Source organism: Salmo trutta, chromosome 33 (genome assembly GCF_901001165.1).
Source record: "Salmo trutta chromosome 33, fSalTru1.1, whole genome shotgun sequence".
Lineage (NCBI taxonomy): Eukaryota > Metazoa > Chordata > Actinopteri > Salmoniformes > Salmonidae > Salmo > Salmo trutta.
The window spans coordinates 22,775,880-22,788,725 of record NC_042989.1 but is presented as its reverse complement, the minus strand read 5'-3'; the positions used below and the strand labels follow the sequence as shown (position 1 = coordinate 22,788,725).

The 12,846-nt window shown below is 41.4% G+C and overlaps 1 protein-coding gene across 3 annotated transcripts in view; it reads left to right on the top strand.

Annotated features, from left to right (window-relative positions):
- Positions 1-12,846, top strand: part of LOC115172670 (pleckstrin homology domain-containing family G member 3) — a 65,249-nt gene that overhangs the window by 40,776 nt on the left and 11,627 nt on the right. The window lies entirely within an intron of this gene.

Here is a 12,846-nt window from a genome sequence, read left to right as displayed (position 1 = left end):
CTAGTTATTTTCTGTGAAATACATCACAACTGATTGTGAGACATCTGATAATTCAAATTCGCTATCATTAATGAATTACTTATCACTCTACCAACACAAAAGGGCTCCTGAGTGGCGCAGTGGTCTAAGGCACTGCATCTCAGTGCTAGAGGCGTAACTACAGACCTTGGTTCGATTCCAGGCTGTATCACAACCGGCCGTGGTTGGGAGTCCCATAGGGCGGCGCACAATTGGCCCAGTGTCGTCCAGGGTAGGCTGCCATTGTAAATAAGAATTTGTTCCTAACTGACTTGCCTAGTTAAAGGTTCAATAAAAAAAAACATTTAAAAAGTGGTGCCTCAGTGAGGCTCACCTCGTGGAATGTCGAAGGGCTAAATGGACCAATCAAGAGATCCAAATGATTCTTCCATCTTAAACATCTACAGACTGATATATAGACTCCGTAGCACATGGGTGGTTCAGTTTTTATAATTCAAATATCAACACTAGGGCCAGATGGCCTGCCTTTCTTAATCATAAGAAGATACACTTCATTCCGTCAGACGTCATAGCAGATTCAGAAGGAAGATGCATTATTGTAACCCGTACACTTTGTGAAACACCTGTGGTGTTGCTGAATGTTTACGCTCCCAACTGGGACTATGTAAACTTTACTAACAATCTTTTATCCACTTGGACAGTCACTATTTGATCTTCGGAGGAGATATTAACTTTCATAGATCGAAAATTTGATCGCTCACATCCTAGAACCATCAGTCAATGATGTCCAAAGCGTTCTCCACATGTTTTCAATGTAATGGTTGCACTGACCCCTGGATATTACAGAATGCTCTTGCAAAGGAGTTTTCAATTTTTTTTATGTCCACCACCTTCTGTATAATTACTTTTTCATTGATAACGCACTCATGCCAGCAGTTGACTTGTGCGAATACTTAGCTATTGTCATTTCGGACCATGCACCTCTACTTTTGGATAAAAACTTTTGCTATGTCAAAAGGATCGACCATTTTGGAGACTTCCTACTTTCTGATGAAACATTCTGCATCTTAATTTCAATCTATTTACTCATTTTCTTGAAACAAATAAGTCAGACTGTTTCTTAGTCTCTCCTTTGGGCAACCTTAATGTTTTTTCTCAGAGTTCAAATTATTTCTTACTCTGCCACTCTTTAATTTTTTTGTTATTGAATGCTTAAAACATACAATATACTTGCAGTGAAACCGCTCAACTACATCACATTAGTCATCTAACAGACTCCCATCCAGAGCGACACACAGAAGCAACCAGGGTCAACGCCCTACTCAAGGGCACGTCGACAGATCACCCACAAGGTAAAAAAAAAGGGGCCTGAACCAGCGATCCACCGGCCCAAGCTCCTAACCGCCAGCCCTCCAAGCCCCCCCCCCCCAGAAGAAATACAAATAAATAATACTATTTAAAAAATATTCCATTCCCCTCCTCTAGACCCCCCCCCCCATGCACCAACAAAATGAACAAAAGAGAAAGATGAAGAAAAACAGAAAACAAAATGCAAAAGGACAACAAAAATCACAACAGCAAGGCCAACTGTTTGTGTGCATGTATGGCACTATTTACCTGTGTGTCTGTGTTATGTGTGCATTTGAAAGAGAATTTGTGTATATATGCATGTGTACAAACACCTGCACCGCATCAGCCTCGGGCAAACTGGCATTAGCTGTAAAAACACTGCCCCTCAGTGTCATTCTGACATACTTTTAAAAAAAAAATACTTTTATCTTTAGAATGACGGTCAATCTCCTGCACAGCAACTCCACTCCCACTTGTCTCCAATTCCACATCCCAACCCTCAGCTTCCCTCAGTCCCTCCCACCTATCTCTGCATGCCACCCTCTTCGGATTTCTACGCAACATGCGTCTTTCAACTATGCAGTGATGTTTAACATAGATTGAAACTATCGAATAGAATCTACAGATTGCGAGTTTAAGATATACTAATACTCTTAGTAAAAGTATTTATCATTAATTGACTGACCTGGTCTCTCCAGATCTCCCAACAGTACTATTTCTAGGGTCAATTTTAGATCAATGTTCTTTCTGCATTTTCAGCCATTCCTGAATCTGAGACTTGAAACGGGCTACCTGAGGGCAATACCAAAATAAATGGTCTTGATTCTGTATCCTCACAACAAAATCTGCAGAGCTTTGATGATTGAATGCCCCAAATATTCAACATTTTGTTGGTGGCAATAATTCTATTTAATAATTTTAGCTGAAAAGCACAAAGTCATGCGTCGTTTTATATATCAACTCATACACCCTGTACCATGGAATCGGTACATCAAAAAGCTCATCCCAACTATTTTGCAATCTGTATGGCACAGCTGTCAACATCCTGATCCTCATATGAAACTGGTACACTTTCCTATTTATGCTATTTTTATATTTTTATATAAAAGGTTTTGAAGGATTACTTTATCCTATCCCAGGTATTCCTTAAAGAGGTGGGGTTTCAGGTGTCTATGGAAGGTTGTGATTGACTCCGCTGTCCTGGCGTCGTGAGGGAGCTTGTTCCACGATTGGGGTGCCAGAGCAGCGAACCGTTTTGACTGGGCTGAGCGGGAACTGTGCTTCCGCAGAGGTAGGGGGGCCAGCAGGCCAGAGGTGGATGAACGCAGTGCCCTTGTTTGGGTGTAGGGCCTGATCAGAGCCTGAAGGTACGGAGGTGCCGTTCCCCTCACAGCTCCGTAGGCAAGCACCATGGTCTTGTAGCAGATGCGAGCTTCAACTGGAAGCCAGTGGAGTGTGCGGAGGAGCGGGGTGACGTGAGAGAACTTGGGAAGGTTGAACACCAGACGGGCTGCGGCGTTCTGGATGAGTTGTAGGGGTTTAATGGCACAGGCAGGGAGCCCCGCCAACAGGGAGTTGCAGTAATCCAGACAAGAGATGACAAGTGCCTGGATTAGGACCTGCGCCACTTCCTGTGTAAGGCAGGGTCGTACTCTGCGAATGTTGTATAGCATGAACCTACAGGATCGGGTCACCGCCTTGATGTTAGCGGAGAACGATAGGGTGTTTTCCAGGGTCACGCCGAGGCTCTTAGCACTCTGGGAGGAGGACACAATGGAGTTGTCCACCGTGGTGGCGAGATCATCGAAAGGGCAGTCCTTCCCCGGGAGTAAGAGCAGCTCCGTCTTGCTAAGGTTCAGCTTGAGGTGGTGATCCGTCATCCACACTGATATGTCTGCCAGACATGCAGAGATGTGATTCGCCACCTGGTTATCAGAAGGGGAAAAGGAGAAGATTAATTGTGTGTCGTCTGCATATAGCAATGATAGGAGAGACCATGTGAGGATATGACAGAGCCAAGTGACTTGGTGTATAGCGAGAATAGGAGAGGGCCTAGAACTGAGCCCTGGGGGACACCAGTGGTGAGAGCACGTGGTGCGGAGACGGATTCATTTGTGTAAATATTCTCCAGTTGACATACATTTGATACTGCCATCCCACATTGTTTATGAAAATGTATAACACTCCAAAATATACCGTAACCCTAAAGATCTTTATTTATTAAGTGCATTTAAGTTAGTATCAGAATCAGGAGATTGGTTGGAGAAGGATTGAGCAGAGGGAAGAGATGATAGGATGGAAGAGGAGAGAGTAGCAGGAGAGAGAGAGCGAAGGTTGCGACGGTGCAATACCATCTGAGTAGGGACAGAGTGAGTGGTGTTGGAGGAGAGCGAGAGGGAAAAGGATACAAGGTAGTGATTGGAGACTTGGAGGGGAGTTGCAGTGAGATTAGTAGAAGAAATGCATCTAGTGAAGAGCGTATTGCCTGCCTTGTGAGTAGGGGGGGACGGTGAGAGGTTGAGGTCAAAAGAGAGGAGTGGAAAGGAGGCAGAGAGAAATGAGTCAAAGGTAGACGTAGGGAGGTTAAAGTCACCCAGAACTGTGAGGGGTGAGCCATCCTTAGGAAAGGACCTTATCAAGGCGTCAAGCTCATTGATGAACTCTCCAAGGGAACCTGGAGGGCGATAAATGGTAAGGATGTTAAGCTTGAATGGGTGATTGTGACAGCATGGAATTCAAAGGAGGAGATAGACAGATGGGTCAGGGGAGAAAGAGAGAATGTCCACTTGGGAGAGATGAGGATTCCAGTGCCACCACCCCGCTGACCAGATGCTCTCGGGGTGTGCGAGAACACGTGGTCAGACGAGGAGAGAGCAGTAGGAGTAGCAGTGTTTTCTGTGGTAATCCATGTTTCCGTCAGCGCCAAGAAGTCGAGGGGCTGGAGGGTAGCATAGGCTGAGATGAACTCTGCCTTGTTGGCCGCAGACCGGCAGTTCCAGAGGCTGCCGGAGACCTGGAACTCCACGTGGGTCGTGCGCGCTGGGACCACCAGGTTAGAGTGGCAGCGGCCACGCGATGTGAAGCGTTTGTATGGCCTGTGCAGAGAGGAGAGAACAGGGATAGGCCGATACATAGTTGATAGGCTACAGGAGAGGCTACGCTAATGCAAAGGAGATTGGCATGAAAATTAACTAAACAACTGGGGAAGCGAGAGAGCAGGGCCTCCCTCACTAACAATTCACTAAAATGCTAAAATATAACTTTTCTAGCTACCACTAGAAATTAAAATTGATGTAAACTACAGTGGTTCAATGTTTCCAGGAATAGGCTCAAACTTAGTTTAATCCGCTAGTTAACTTGGTACAGTATTCTTCCGTGAAAACCCACCTAGTGCACCGTGTCCTATGACGCCGTAGCTAACTAGCATGCTAGCATCCTATAACACACGGTTAGCACCAATACTTGGTAACAACAAGCTACCAATGGATCATTCGTGTCCGTGTCTAGTTCATAACGCAGAAGTAATTAAACGTTGGCTAGCTAAGTCAGTCCTGCTAGCTACACAAGTGGACTACACATCTCGAATGTTCAGAAAGTTAAGCTTACGTTGCAAAAATCTTATTGACAAAAAATGATACAGCTAGCTGGTAGGGTTAGCTAGCTAGCAGTGGGCGCGTTGTTGACTATGTTAGAAAATGTAGCTGGCTAGCTAACCTCGATAGTTACTCTGTACTACGCCTTTATCTTGATACAAAGACAACTATGTAGCTAGCTAACATTACACTAGTCAAATCATTCCGTTGTAATGTATATAGTTTCTACAGTACTGCTAATTGGTAAAGTTGGCTAGCTAGCTGTGGTGTTATGGTGTTGACACCGTTTCGAAAACGGCACGAACGAATACAGCTGGCTAGCTAACCTTGTTAGTTCCTCAGAGCTACACCTTTATCCTTGATACAAAGACAGCAGAGACAACTATGTAGCTAGCTAACAATACACTAATCAAATCGTTCCAATGTAATGAAATGTAATATTACCCACGGAGCGAGCTGCAGCACGACGACTCACTCCAGCATCCGGAAGGATTGTACACTTTATCATAATTAAGTTTTAGTCCAGAGAGTCCTGAAAAGTTATCTAGATCTTCAATGAGACTTGCAGGGATCTAGTTTGCGGACTTAATATAAAACTTGAGTCATTGGCATACATGGACACCTTTTTTTTTTAAAGCCTTGGATTTCTAATCCTCTAATGTTGTTATTTGATCTGACTTTAATAGCTAGTGTTTCGATGGCCATAAGGAATAGATATGGTGACAGCAGACACCCTTGTTTTAACTCCTCTTGACAATTCAAAACTCTCTTGAGAAATAGCCGCTATTTACTATTTTACACCTGAGGTTGTTATACATTACTTTTACCTATTTTTATAAGAGAATCACTGAAATTGAAAAGATCCAGGCATTTGATAAAGACCAGATTTTATTTATAAAAAGGCCTTTTCAAAATCCACTTTAAATACCAGGCCTGGCTTCTTAGATGTTTCATGATGTTCTATTATTTCTAGTAGTTGTCCAATATTATCTCCAATGTATCATCCATGTAAAAACAACTGTCTGATCAGGATGAACAATACCTGGTAAAACATTTTTTTAATTCTGAGTGCTATGCATTTCGCTGGTATTTTTCCATCACAAAATTGAAGTGTAAGAGGCCTTTTGGTTTTTTTTTAGACTGGATCTTTATATTTGCCATCTGGGCATTGTTTTAATAATAGTAAAATCAGACCTTCCTGCTGAGTACCTGACAGACTACCATTTCTATAGGAGTAGTTAAAACAAGCTAGCAATGGAGCTTTGAGTATATCAAAAAGGCTTGATATACCTCTACCGGTATGCCATCAGGTTTTGGGGTTTTTCCAGACTGAAAGGATTTAATAGCCTCAAAGTTATTCCTCTGTAATTTGGCCTTGGCACAGATATTTCTGTACATTTTGTTAATTTTCATTTTTTTTGTATTATTTGGAGAGTTGTTTAAAATAGTCATTCAGTGGTTGAGGATGAGAAGGAAAAGAACATCTGCTTAAAATATTTAGCTTCCTCTTTTTAAAATATAATTCGGAGAATCAGCTGACTCCGTCTTCATTAAGGAGTTTCTGCAAATTATTTTTGTTAGCGTTCCTGTGTTGGAGATTCAGGAAGAATGTTGTGCATTTTTCTCCATATTCCATCCAGTTTGCTTTATTTGTGTAATAGATTACGTTAGATCGTTCTTGAATAAGTTCCTCCAGTTCTTTTTGTTTATCCTCTAACTTATTTTGTATGTCTATAGTATCATTTTTATTGCATCTACCTGTAATATTACTTAATGCATTTCCCTTTTTAGTCTTGTCTCTAGCTAGAAACAGCTTTTTTTTATTATTGATGAATATTGAATTGAAGGTACATTTAACGGTATCTAGGGTTGGAAACTTTTTGCGGAAATTTTCCATGGGAAGTTAAGCCCTGGAATTTTGGTCATTTTGCATAAATTCATCAAAAACATTAGCTTATAACAGTGAACCTTTTTTTGTGGGATACACAAGGCAATTCTAGGTCTTGTGATATATTTTGGTTAAACTATCCCAAATTCAATGGAATTCCAACCCTTTGCATGCACAGTGCATTCTTCCATCACATGTACAGCTGATTCTTAGGATCTTGCACACTGAGGTGCTATTGAGCCCACACTACTACACTGTCTGAGCCAAGGACTACATGCTTTCTGGTAAGTTTTGATTACAATACTGGGTGGGGTGAATATATTTTATATATGACATACATGATTTTTTGTTAACTAGTAAATAGTAGCCTACAGCAAATTGTGTTTAAATCATTTCTAACTTGTTAACAATTTCTGCTAGTTAGTTTTTGCTACCTACCATGTGGGTTTTAGCTTGCTTGAGCCTGCTAACTGAGTGTTAATTCACCCGTTTCCATACATGTTTCATTTTAAAACATTTATCTTAGAAAGGAGTTGTTTAACTGGTTATCTATTTGTACATGGAATTGTATTTTTTATTTTTTTTTACTAATTTTTTTACTAATCTTTACAGAAAAATGCCACCGGCATGATCTGACTGAGGCTAATGTAGAAGGAAAAGCTGTGTACATTTGCAAGTACTGTGCCAAGTCATATGTGAAGAATGCAACAAAGATGCAATATAATCATCTGGCTTAATATATAATCATCTGGCTTAATATATAATCATCTGGCTAAGTGCATAAAGTTCCCTCAGTGCTCACAACAAGCAACCTCTGACAAAAGTCCCTCTACTTCTATCGAGGTGAAGATGACTCGGACACCTTATCGATAGTAGCAGCTCATGGTCCTCGAATCAGAAGTTGTTTTTTTTACTCAATGGCGGAACGTAGTCATAGAAATGCTGATGAATGTCTTGCTTGAGCTGTGTATGCAACTGGTTCACCTCTGATGCTCACAGGCAATGTGTATTGGAAGAGATTTCTGAATGTTCTTCGACCCAGCATACACCCCTCCAAACAGACATGCTTTATCTACTCATTTGCTGGATACAGAGTTCAAGTGAAGGTCAAGCAAATCATAGAGAAAGAAGACTGTGTTGCAATCTTCTCTGATGGGTGGTCGGATGTTCGTGGGCAAGGAATAATTAACCACATGATCTCCACCTCTCAACAAGTATTCTACAAGAGCACAGACACAAGGGACAACAGACACCAGTCTCTACATTGCAGATGAGCTGAAGGCAGTCATCAATGACCTTGGACCACAGAAGGTATTTGCACTGGTGACAGACAATGCTGCGAACATGAAGGCTGCTTGGTCTAAAGTGGAGGAGTCCTACCCTCACATCACACCCATTGGCTGTGCTGCTCATGCATTGAATCTGCTCCTCAAGGACATCATGGCATTGAAAACAATGGATACACTCTACAAGAGAGGCAAGGAAATGGTTAGGTATGTGAAGGGTCATCAAGTTATAGCAACAATCTACCTTACCAAGCAAAGTGAGAAGAATAAGAGCACCACATTGAAGCTGCCCAGCAACACCTGTTGGGGTGGTGTTGTCATCATGTTTGACAGTCTCCTGGAGGGGAAGGAGTCTCTCCAAGAAATGGCCATATCAGTCTGTCGATATGGACAGCCCCATCAAGAGGATCCTCCTGGATGAGGTATTTTGGGAGAGAGTAGTAAGCAGCCTGAAACTCCTGAAACCTATAGCAGTAGCCATTGCACGGATTGAGGGAGACAATGCCATCCTGTCTGATGTTCAGACTGCTTGTAGATGTAAGAGAATAAATCCATACTGCCCTGCCTACTTCACTGTTGCTCCAAGCAGAGGAAACTGCAGTACTGAAATGCATGAAGACTTCTGCCTGAAGCCCATACACGCCGCAGCGTACATGTTTGACCCCAAGAATGCTGGCAAGAGCATCCTGTCTGGTGGAGAGATCAACAAGGCCTATGGTGTCATCACTACCATGTCTCGCCACCTTGGCCTGGATGAAGGCAAGGTTCTTGGCAGTCTGGCGAAGTACACTTCCAAGCAAGGGCTTTGGGATGGAGATGGAATATGGCAGTCGTGCCAACATATCTCATCAGCCACCTGGTGGAAGGGACTTTGTGGATCTGAGGGGAAAGAGCCCCTGTTGCCACCATCCTCCAAATCCCACCAACATCAACCGCCTCAGCGCAACTGGTCTTTGTTTGGGAACACACACACACCAATGCACGTAACAGGCTGATCAGTACAAGGGTTGAAAAATTGGTGGCCATCCGGGCAAATTTGAGGCTTTTTGAGCCTGACAATGAGCCATCCTCAACAAGGTTGGAAAGTGACAGTGAAGATGAGGCCTCAGAGTCTGATGTTCAAGAGGTCAACATTGAGGAGGTCCAGGGAGAAGACATGGAAGCCTGAGGGGAAGACAACCAAAGCTTTAGTTTCTAGACAATCATTTTACAGATGTATGTTAAACATTTTCTGGGGAGATTTGCTGGCTCATTGGGATCATTCAATATACTCTCTTGTTGTTCAGTGAAGTCATCCCATGTGAAGAGTCAACTCATTTAATTAAAGTTCACTTCGTAACTAAATTGGTTTTATTTCTGTTTGAAGGATTTAATCATTTGCTATTGTCTACTTATGAAAAGGTTTATGTTTCTGTCTCCACGTGATATGGTAAATATATCAATGCAAAATGGTATTAATATTAATTCCCATATATTCCCACAAAAAGTTTTCACCTCTGAATATTCCCCAAAATGTGCAACCCTAAAGGTATCCCAAACAATATTTGCTGAACCTATATTATACTGGAAAAATTCAGTTATTAATTATTTTGTCCTCAATAAACTTTGATTACATTTCCAATATCCCCATCGACATGGAAATTCTGTAAGAGTTATGTGAAGGCCAATGATGATCCGATTGCATTCTCTCCTATTAAAAGTTTTTTAACCTTTGATGCAAGAGAGAAAGAGACAAAGTAGTCAAGATGACTAGCTTGATTGTCTCCTCCATGTACACTACCATTCAAAAGTTTGGGGTCACTTAGAAATGTTCTTGTTTTCCATGAAAACATGCATGAAATGAGTTGCAAAATGAATATGAAATATAGTCAAGATGTTGACAAGGTTCTAAATAATGATTTTTAATTGAAATAATTGTCCTTCAAACTTTGCTTTCCTCAAAGAATCCTCCATTTGTAGCAATTACAGCCTTGCAGACCTTTGGCATTCTAGTTGTCAATTTGTTGAGGTAATCTGAAGAGATTTCACCCCATGCTTCCTGAAGCACCTCTCACAAGTTGGATTGGCTTGATGGGCACATCTTACGTACAATACGGTCAAGCTGCTCCCTCAACAGCTCAACAGGGTTGAGATCCGGTGAATGTGCTGGCCACACCATTACAGACAGAATACCAGCTGACTGCTTATTCCCTAAATAGTTATTGCATAGCTTGGAGCTGTGCTTTGGATCATTGTCCTGTTGTAGGAGAAAATTGGCTCCAATTTAAGCGCTGTCCACAGGGTATGGCATGGCGTTGCAAAATGGAGTGATAGCCTTCCTTCTTCAAGATCCCTTTTACCCTGTACAAATCTCCCACTTTACCACCAACAAAGCACCCCCAGACCATCACATTGCCTCCACCATGCTTGATAGATGGCGTCAAGCACTCCTCCAGCATCTTCATTTTTTTCTGCGTCTCAAGAATGTTCTTTGTGATCTGAACACCTCAAACTGAGATTTGTCTGTCCATAACACTTTTTTTCCAATCTTCCTCTGTCCAGTGTCTGTGTCCTTTTGCCCATCTTAATCTTTTTTATTGGCCAGTCTGAGATATGGCTTTTTCTTTGCAACTCTGCCTAGGCCAGCATCCCGGAGTCGCCTCTTCACTGTTGACATTGAGACAGGTGTTTTGCGGGTACTATTTAATGAAGCTGCCAGTTGAGGACTTGAGGCGTCTTTATCAAACTAGACACTCTAATGTACTTGTCCTCTTGCTCAGTTGTGCACCGGGGCCTCCCACTCCTCTTTCCATTATGGTTAGAGCCAGTTTGCGCTGTTCTGTGAAGGGAGTAGTACACAGCGTTGTACGAGGTCTTCAGTTTCTTGGAAATTTCTCGCATGGAGTAGCCTTCATTTCTCAGAACAAGAATAGACTGACGAGTTTCAGAAGAAAGTACTTTGTTTCGGACCATTTTGAGCATGTAACCGAGCACACAAATGCTGATGCTCCAGATACTCAACTAGTCTAAAGAAGGCCAGTTTTATTGCTTCTTTAATCATAGCACAGCTGAAAACTGTTGCAATCATAATTGAAAAAGCGTTTTCTAATGCGCAATGAACCTTTTTTAAAATGATAAACTTGGATTAGCTAACACAACATGCCATTGGAACACAGGAGTGATGGTTACTGATAATGGGCCTCGGTACGCCTATGTAGATATTCCATAAAAAATCTGCCGTTTCCAGCTACAATAGTCATTTACAACATTAATGATGTCTACACTGTGTTTCTGATCAATTTGATGTTATTTTAATGGACAAAAAAAGAGCTTTTCTTTCAAAAACAAGGACATTTCTAAGTGACCCCAAACTATTGAGCAGTAGTGTGTGTGTGTATATATATCTCACAAGGTCGAGGGTTTTTTTTTTAGTCTCCAAATATCCACTATTACTCTGCCACTCTTAATAAAGCATGAAGATCTCTAATGGAGATCACCGCATATATACAACCACATATATTTCAGACCTAGATCACCAATATGCTATGAACCCAGATCCTGAGCTATACAAAAAGCAATGATCTTCAGGCACAATTTGATCATTTGGCTACATCCAAAGCTGAAAATCTGTTACAATCCAAAGGTTATTTCTATGAGGATGGTGACAAAGACAGTCGACTATTAGCCCATCAGATAAAATGCAATGCAGCTTCTCGTTTCATTCCACATATTGAAGATGCCCATGGTACTTTGTTGTCGACCCCTTCCGATATCAACAAAACCTTTGTCATTCTATTCATCTCTTTACACGTCTGAATCCCCAACTCACTGCCTCTAAAATGGACTCCTTCTTGGCAAACTGAAATGCCCCTACAATCAGCTCATCTGACGCAAAACATTGCAAGAATTACGAGAATAATTTTGGTAAATGCAGAGTAGCAAAGCTCCGGGACCTGACGGCTACCCCAGAATTTTACCAAACATTATCTGATAAACTGGCTACTTTTTTGTAGATGTTTAGTGATTCCTGAGCAAATGGTTCCCTTCCACTTATACAAGCTTCTATATTGCTTATACTTTTATTTTAATTTATTTTGTATTTACTTAACCTTTATTTTGACAGAAGACATTGAGACGTAGGTCTCCTTTCCAAATGTGCCCTGTATAATACTATTTTTAAATATTTTGTGTACTTTTATAATCATGGTAAGCACAAGAAACATCACAAATCAACCAGAAAAACAGTTGCATTCCTCTGCAAATAAGTCCCCAATCAATACTTTAAATTGCACAAACGGCACCAGAAGATAAAATGGATTTTGAATTTTGTTCCAGCAATACAGTGCATTAAATTTAAAAGCAAATTTACCTAGCTCTGTGGAGACCCTAGAAACCTTGAGTTAACCAATCCTGTGACTGGGTTAGGCAACTCAGGTGTCTATACTTCAACAGTTGTTTATGAAGTAGGGCCTTGTAAACAAAGGTGTCATGTACATTTCTCAGATTTGTTTTTGCAAAGTTGGGCATTTACCAAATATTTAATGTTAGCTAGACAAGGAAGACTTGAAATAAGGCGATAATTAATTATTAAAATCACTACGATCCCTGCCCTTATGGCATGGCGGCACGAGGTGATTTCCATACTTTTGGAATATTTCCTGAAAACAATGTTAAATAATGACTTTTTTTTTTAAGCCAACAATGATGGGCGCTGCACACTTAAGCAGACCAGAATCCAATTGCTGGCTTCAGTAGATTTCTTGTCTATTGC